Here is an 8,573-nt window from a genome sequence, read left to right on the forward strand (position 1 = left end):
TTCTTTAAGGGGGTGACAAAAATACTCAGTAATCAGGAGAAATAAAAATTTAACCAATATTTTAAAAAATCAAATTTAATGCAAAAAAATCTATGGTGAAATATCAAATTTTAAAATAAAGACAGGAATCAGTATTTTTATTTTTTATTTTGCCTCACCTCCAATATGACTTGACATAGCCTTGTGGGAGATGATATTTGCAACATGTACACAACAAAGGGCTCAAATCTGTATTTAAAGAACTCTTATAGGTCAATAAAAATGTTAGACAACCCAATAGAAAAAAAGGTTCAAAACCTGAACAGATTATTTCTCAAAACAGGATAGTCAAAAGGCCAATAAACATGTAAAAAGGTGCTAAACTTTAGTCTTCAAGGAAAAAAAATTAAAGAAGCATTCCACTATACACCCATCAAAATGGCTAAATGTAAAAGACAGACAATACTAACTACTGATGAGGATGTGAGAAAAAAACAAATCTCAGACATTGCTGGTAAGAGTATAAAATGATATGATCATTTTGGAAAACTGACAATATCTGTAAAGCAGAACACACATGTCCTATGATTCAGCAATTTTACTTCTAGATAGAAGTGCACTTATATGTTCATGAATTTCAGTAGTAGCCCCCAACTACAAATACTCCATGTACCCATCAATAAGAAAATGGATAAATTGTGGTATGTTAATCATGTAATACTATACAATAATGAAAATAAACAAAATATTGCCATATACAACATAAATGAATCTTACAAACCTAATATTAAGCAAAAGAAGCCATGCATAAAAACACCTACACACACACATAAAGCCCTCAAACAAACAAAACTTAATTTATGGTGTTAGAAGTCAGGTTAGTGACTAATTTTGGTAAGAAAAGTGGACTTAAAGGGGGAGTGAGGAGGCTTCTGGGTGCTGGTAATGCTCTGTTTCTAGATCTAGATTCTGGTTTTCTGGGTGTGTTCACATAGGGAAAATTCATCGATATGAACACTTTTCTGTAAGTATATTTTATATCAATAAAAACTTACAAGAAAATAAGGGCTGAGCATGGTGGCTCAGACCTGTAATCCCAGCACTTTGGGAGGTTGAGGTGGGAGGTTCACTTGAAGTTCAACACCAGCCTGGCCAACACAGCAAGACCCTAACTCTACAAAGAATTTAAAATTAGCTAGGTATGGTGGTATGTGCCTGTAGTCCTAGCTACTTAAGAATCTGACAGGGAGGATCACTTGAGGCAGGAGTTCAAGTGTGCAGTGAATGATGATCACATCACTGCACTCCAGCCTGGGCGACAGAGGGAGATCCTGTCTCTGAAAATAAATAAATACACAAAAAAAGAAAATAAAAGTATATCCAGGCCATTTAGGAATCCAGGAAAAAGAAAAATGAAGATTTAAAATATTAAACAATGGCCGGGCTCAGTGGTTCATGCTTGTAATCCTAGCAGTTTGGGAGCCCAATGTGGGCAGATCATCTGAGATCAGGAGTTCAAAACCAGACCAGCCAACATGGTGAAACCCTGTCTCTACTATACAAAAATTAGCTAGGCATGGTGGCATGTGCCTGTAGTCCCAGCTACTCAGGAAGCTGAGGCATGAGAATCGCTTGAATTTGTTTACCATTAAGGAAATACAGAAGCAGACCCTGAGGCAGAGGTTGCAGTGAGCTGAGATCGCGACACTGCACTCCAGATTGGGCGGCAGAATGAGACTCCATCTCAAAAAAAAAAAAAAAAAAAAAAAAAAAAAAAAAATAAAAAAAAGACAATGCACTCCAGATTGGGCGGCAGAATGATACTCCATCTCCAAACAAAACAAAAAAAAAAAAAAAAAAAAAACAAAAAAAAAAAAAAAAAAAAAAAAAAAAAAAAAAAAAATTAAGCAATCAAGTAAAAAAGTTAGCTACCACAATATCAAGGGTCTGACTCCATTCTCTCTTCCCCAGCTATGGCAAATACTTTTAACCTGTCATGGTATCCACAAGAACTCCTGCTAGTGAGGAGGCAAGTGTTTGTTTTCCCATTTGATGCATAGGTAGATGGAACCCCTGGGGTGGTCAATACATAGATTAAAGTCTCACAGGCAGTTACACACAGATGCAAGACCAGAATCTGGTCTCTTAATTCCTGATCCTGAGCTTGGTGCACTACAACCAGTTGTCAGGACACATTATTTTGAGGAATCTGGGTTCCCAGCAGTGAATGCCTTCACTAGCAGCTGAGCCAGCAAGTTTTTCTCTATGTCTCTAATTTATAACAATGTTGAGGATGAGAAATTTGTCCCTAACTCATAGTAATGCCAAGGACTAGGTATCTGCTTTAAGTCAATTCAACTATGAAATAAGCAGATAGTCAGTGGTCACTGTGTATACTTCCCTGGAAGTACACAGGGTGCAGCTACAGGACATAAGGAAGCAATTCTACATACATACTTTTCCTCTTTCTAAAAGCCTAATTATTGACGGTATTGAACAAGTCCTGAAGGCACTTGAGAGGAGGCTAACCCAAGGGAAGAGTGAAAATGCATAACATCTGGGATCCTGTCTAGTACGGTGATTTCTCTTTTTCTTTTTTTGAGACGGAGTCTTGCCCTTGTCACCAAGGCTAGAGTGCAGTGGCATGATCTCCACTCATTGCAACTTCCGTCTCCCGGGTTCAAGCAATTCTCCTGCCTCAGCCTCCAAAGTAAGCACCCACCATCATACCTGGCTAATTTTTGTATTTTTAGTAGAGACAGGGTTTCACCATGTTGACCAGGCATGACCCACCTGCCTCGGCCTCCCAAAGTGTTGGGATTAGAGGCATGAGCCACTGCACCCGACCTGCTATGGCTATTTCTATACAAGCCAAGAGAATCACACTTCTCATCCTTCCATCTTTTAAACAAGATTCAAATTGTGGTTTAGAATGTTTTGAATTTTTTTAAAAAAGAATGTTTTGAGTTCAATATTTTTGCTTCAAGCTGATTCTTCTGAAAAATACCTGAATATCAAATCCATAAGCACAAATTTGGGGAACAGATGCAGACTGAAATGGTGGCTCTCTAGCAGGCAATTTATTGCTGTATCCCACCTTTGCGGCAATGATCAGAGGGGCTTATGCCTCCCTCCATAAAACTCCCATTCTTCATCTTTTTCCTCAAGATAACTGCCCTCTGAGCAAAATGCAGACCTCAAAGGGCTCTAGGGACTACTTCACCCCTCAGAACTGGCTATGCAGGTATGGGAATAATTACAGACTCTAGCTTTACACTTCTTTCCAATTTCCTCCCAAAGTTTGAATAAATCTCCCCAACACAACTAAAGTCACTTTTCTCTCAATACACAGTCTATCCCTTTGTGTGCATTTCTCCTAAGAATTGTACTTTTTTATTTCAAAGATGACGTCCTGCTCACACCTCCTCCCAGACATCTGACCTTTTCGGTTTCCATTTTCTATCAGAAATCTCCCTTTTCAGTGTGAATTCTAGCTCTGGTTCTTTATCGCTTTTGCCCAATGCTTGGCTCCTTTTATTTCTCCGTACCAAACTGTAATGGCATTTGCTAGAATGCTTACCTGTATGCATAAGTGCATGGAAGAGAAACACTCATAGTGGAACCAAGATATGTTAAGTTTTATGTTATGTTAACTTTGGAGATTCCTGCAGGCTATCTCGAAAAAGCAGAAACAGGCCCTTTACCAGACTGCCTTCCCACCCAGAGCCAGTTACAAAATATGGGGGTTACTGCACTGGACAGTAAAATAGACTATTAAAAGTATTGTTCTTTACTTGAGATAGTCCAGCAAAAAAAAAAAAAAAAAAAAAGGTAATTATGTCAATTTTGTCTATACATGTCCTTATGTACTTGAATTTTGCAAGAGCTCCAAAGCAACAGAATCTGGTATTTGGTTTTCTGAAACATTCTGTTTTTTCAAAGCCTCAGCTTGACAGAGGCTGAAACCAAATCCTTCAACCTGAAATGTAGTCCCTTTTAGGTAAATGTCAGTCAGCCTTCTTACATCTGTCTGACAGGATGCTGGAGTGACCAAATCAAGGGGCTGTACTGTAATGGGCCTACCATTCCTGGTAATTATCTTTGCATGGGCCATCCTGCTGAGAGTTGTGCCTAAAGTGAAGCCATCGTGTAAATGCCCTGATCCTTAATGAGATCCCTGTGGCTTGAGGAGAGGAGAGGCAGATGCACTCCTTACCCTCATTGTGGTCAGATTCTTCTTTATTTTCACAGAGCCATTTGACCTAAAGGAACCATCTTATTCTCAGGGCTCAGCTCTGTTGAGAGATTCTTAATTGAACGCTTCCAGGGCCTGGTTCCATTTATGCCCTGGGCTTCCTCTTTCGATTGCCCGTATAGTCAGCTCAGTGCAACATGGCTGCTCCTTCCATGAGGGCTCCCCTTCTTTTCTACAGCTCCGTAGGACTCTGCATTCTTGTACAGTGAAGGGTATAGACCTGCAGCCTTTTTTTTTTTTTTTTTTTCTGGTACCATCTCAGCTATCTGTCTACAAGGCATGGGCAGTGGCCAGCCACTACTACAATAATTTAGGCACTTCAACACTTTTGAAAATTCTGCACCCGAGCAAGAAACTGTGATTTTTGAAACTCCAATTAGCAGAATGTACCAGGCAAAAATCATGCAGGCACATCGGCTTTCGAAAAGTTTTACTACAGAAGCAGCAAATAAATAAAAAAATAAAAAGATAATGAGGAAGGGGGGCAAAGAAAGAGGAAAAAGAGGAGGAGAAAGAGAAGTTGAGCCCATAGATATATTACTATAGCATAGATATTGTACTGTACCAAAGCACCCGCTCAGAAAGAGAACAAACTTTCTTTTTCCCTCACTGGAGCTTACCTCTCTCTACAGGGCCCTGTTCCAGGAAATCGTCAGTAGCTGCTCTCTGTGGTCAATAACAGATAATTCCAGATCGAAAGAAGTGTTCTGAAGTCAAGATGCAGTTTTTAGATCAATGGTTTTACAAGTTGAATCCGGGGATCTCTGATGTGTCTGCGAAGATTCTTCCAATTGTTCAGTGGGCTGAGTCTAAATGCAAGGCACACAGTGTGTTGGGTGATTTTGTTTTCTTTTTTTCCTTTGAAACATATTTTCCACTGTAGATTTGAAACAAAATTTAAAAGCATCAAAGCAAATATTTTTGAAGGGAGCTAAACATAATCACAAGGGATTCAGCAAAAACACCTCAAAGGCATTTTTTTGTTTGCTTGCTTGTTTATTTAATCTAATAAATACGTGAGACTCCTGTTCTGCTTAAGTAGTCTAAAGACTAAAAATTTCAAGACTCACCAGATTAAAATATTAACCTTGCAAAGGGAATCTTTTTCAGTGGAGGAAAGTAAAATTTTTTTCTTCTCTGGGTTTTCCATTTCCCAGTATCATTTATTCCTGGTTCTCTGTCTCAGCAGTGCTTTCTAGTACAATGCCTATAGCTTGGAGTCAGGAGCAGCCACAATAAAAAATAATCCCTCTCTGCTGCCACCACTGTATTTATTTAGGGTTTTCTTCCAGGGAGCAGGCATTCAGGTGTGGGGTAAAGGGGACATTAAATGTGGAAGCTTTTAATCTGTTTTTCTTTTTTCTTCATTCTAGCCCCAAGGCAAGAGTTAACCTCAGGAAAGTCTGGGTGGTAGGAGAGGAGTTTTTGTGAGTCATCTAATAACCTGGTTGTCAGCCACATAGCACAACAAAGCTGTCCAGACATTTAGGTTGCTCAGATGCCATGAAATAAAAATTTGCACTTATGCCTGTGTCTGCTTTTCCCTTTCTAACAGAGTAACACGCATATTTGGCTATTTGTTGGACCAATTTGCACAGCCATAGTTTCCTAGAAGGATTTTAAAACAGATGGGGCTGCCTACACTGCAGGTAAACAGTTTGGAAGCTGTACCTTAAAATGAACTTAGAGGTCTCTAATCGGATTTTGATGAAGTGTTTGCAACACCGTTTACCTATCTGTATAATTCTGTCATATACAATGTACTCTCCAATAATTCAGATGCCATCCTGTATTACCCAGGTGCATTAGCTCTCTCAATCCTTTATGCAGGCTTGCCTAGAAATAAAGGAAAAAATGTTCTTCCCACCTTGCTTGATAAGATGAAAACAATGTGTTCACTTTTTGAATGTAATTGGGAAAAAAAAGGAGGAAAAAAGGGCCAATTCCAACATCTGGATGAAATTTATTACAACCCTCTCTGGGACCCCCCTGGTTCCTGAATGATGTGTTTAATCATCTCTCTTCCAAGCCTTCCGAGACTCAATGACTCAGCCTGTCAGGGAATGATACTTTGCTGCTGGATACTACAAAGTTGGTTTAAATAGGTTGCAGAAACGCCATAGCAGTAACCAAACTCCTGGCAGGGGGAGGTGGGGCAGCACAAGCTATGTAACCATGCTCACATGTTCCTGTGTGGATACCCAGTGGGAAAGTTATTTGCCACTTCTGGAGAAGCTGGAAGTTGTTGAATATACTACACGGTATCTCAGCCCTAGAATCTGCCTCATGCGTGTTTACACCTGACTAACCTCTCTCAAGTTACCCTACTTAACTCATTACCAAATGACTTTTTTTTTTTTTTTTTTGAGATAGAGTCTCACTCTGTATTCCAGGCTAAAGTGCAATTGCCGATTTCGGCTCACTGCAACCTCCACCTCCCAGGTTCAAGCGATTCTCCTGCCTCATCCTCCTGAGTAGCTGGGATTAAGCACCCGCCACCACGCCTGGCTGATTTTTGTATTTTTAGTAGAGACAGGGTTTAACAATATTGACCAGGCTGGTCTCAAACTCCTGACTTCAGGTGATCCGCCTGCCTCAGCCTTCCAAAGTGCTGGGATTACAGGCATGAGCCACTGGGCTCAGCTACCACCATATAACCTTATTTTCTTCCTAGAACTCATCACTATTTGAAATTACGTGAACAACATGAGTTTTTTTGTTCTTTTTTTTTTTTGCCAGAGTTTCACTCTGTCACCCAGGCTGGAGTGCAGTGCTGCAATCACTGCAGCCTAAACTCCTGAGCTCAAACAATTCTGTCACCTCAATCTCCCAAGTAGCTGGGAGTAAAGGCAGGCACCATCATTCCTAGTTTATTTTTCTTATTTTTTGTAGAGTAAGGACTCACTTTGTTGCCCAGGCTGGTATTGAACTACTGGGCTCAAGCAATCCTCCTGCCTTGAGCAACATGCACATTTTGCAAAGTGCTGGGATTACAGGCGTGAGCCACCGTGCCCAGCTAACAACATGGGTTTGAATTGCACAGGTCCACTTACACATGGAATTTTTAAAATAAATGTATTAGAACATTTTTTGGAGATTTGCAACAATTCAAAAAAAACTCACAGATGAACCTGATAATCTAGAAATGCTGAAAAAATTAACAAAAAGTTAGACATGTCGAAATGCATAAAATATATGTAGACACCCGTCTATTTTATCATTTACTACCATAAAATATACATAAGTCTATTATAAAAAGTTAAAATGGCCGGGTGTGGTGGCTCATGCCTGTAATCCAAGCACTTTGGAGGCCAAGGCGGGCGGATTACCTGAGGTCGGGAGTTCAAGACCAGCCTGACCAACGTGGTGAAACCCCATCTTTAAAATAAATAAATAAATAAATATTAAAAATTAAAAAAGTTAAAATTATCTGGGCATGGTGGCTCATGCCTATCATCTCAGCACTTTGGGAGGCCAAGGTGGGCAGATCACGAGGTCAGGAGTTTGAGACCAACCTGGCCAACATGGTGAAACCGCGTCTCTACTAAAAATACAAAAATTAGCTGGGCATGATAGTGCACACCTGCAATCCCAGCTACTCAGGAGGCTGAGGCAGAAGACTTGCTCAAACCCAGACAGCAGAGGTTGCAGTGAGCTGAGATCACACCACTGCTTTCAAGCCTGGGTAACTGAGCGAGACTCTGTCTCAAAAAAAAAAGTTAAAATTTATCAACACTTATGTACATATACTATACATGGCACCATTCTTGGTGGACAGAAATGTAAACAAATGTAAAGATGTAGTATTAAATCATAACTGCATACAATTAACTGTAGCTATATATATACACACACACACACACAACTGTAATAATTTCACAGCCACCTCCTGTTGCTACTGCTGTGAGCTCAAGGGTTATAAGCATTTGCTTAAAATGCCAGGTGTGGTCATCTCCAGATAAGCAGTTAGTTTCTTCAGTAAATTGCATACGGCAGTAAAAAGTGCTCTCTCAAGGTTCTCATGTGTTTTTTATAGTGTTTAATGCAATATCATAAACTTTGAATGACACCACGGAACCCATACAAGGTGCCACTGGTGATGCTAGAAGTATTCATAAGAAGCAGAGAAAAGTCATAACCTTACAAGAAAAAGCTGAATAGCTTGATATGTACTACAGATTGAGGTCTGGAGCTGCGACTGCCTAGAATTGCAGGCAGATGATTCATCTTGTAAACAGATGACATAAACTTATGATATCAATAAATATAGTTCACTACTGTAAATGTGTTTTCTCTTCCTTATGATCATCTTAGTAACATTTTCTTTTCTCTAGCTTAC

The 8,573-nt window shown here is 39.7% G+C and overlaps 1 protein-coding gene across 2 annotated transcripts in view; it reads right to left on the bottom strand.

The window, feature by feature from the left end:
* Positions 1-8,573, bottom strand: part of LOC108292925 (agouti signaling protein) — a 108,385-nt gene that overhangs the window by 83,718 nt on the left and 16,094 nt on the right. The window contains exon 2 of one of the 2 annotated variants that reach the window (XR_005197592.1): positions 4,855-5,043. The exons of the other annotated variant lie outside the window; for it this stretch is intronic. The gene's annotated coding sequence lies outside the window, so the exon portion shown is untranslated. The remainder of the gene's footprint in view (positions 1-4,854; positions 5,044-8,573) is intronic. 2 annotated transcript variants of the gene reach the window in all.

This window comes from Cebus imitator, unplaced genomic scaffold (genome assembly GCF_001604975.1).
Source record: "Cebus imitator isolate Cc_AM_T3 unplaced genomic scaffold, Cebus_imitator-1.0 Scaffold18, whole genome shotgun sequence".
In the NCBI taxonomy this organism is placed as follows: Eukaryota; Metazoa; Chordata; class Mammalia; order Primates; family Cebidae; genus Cebus; species Cebus imitator.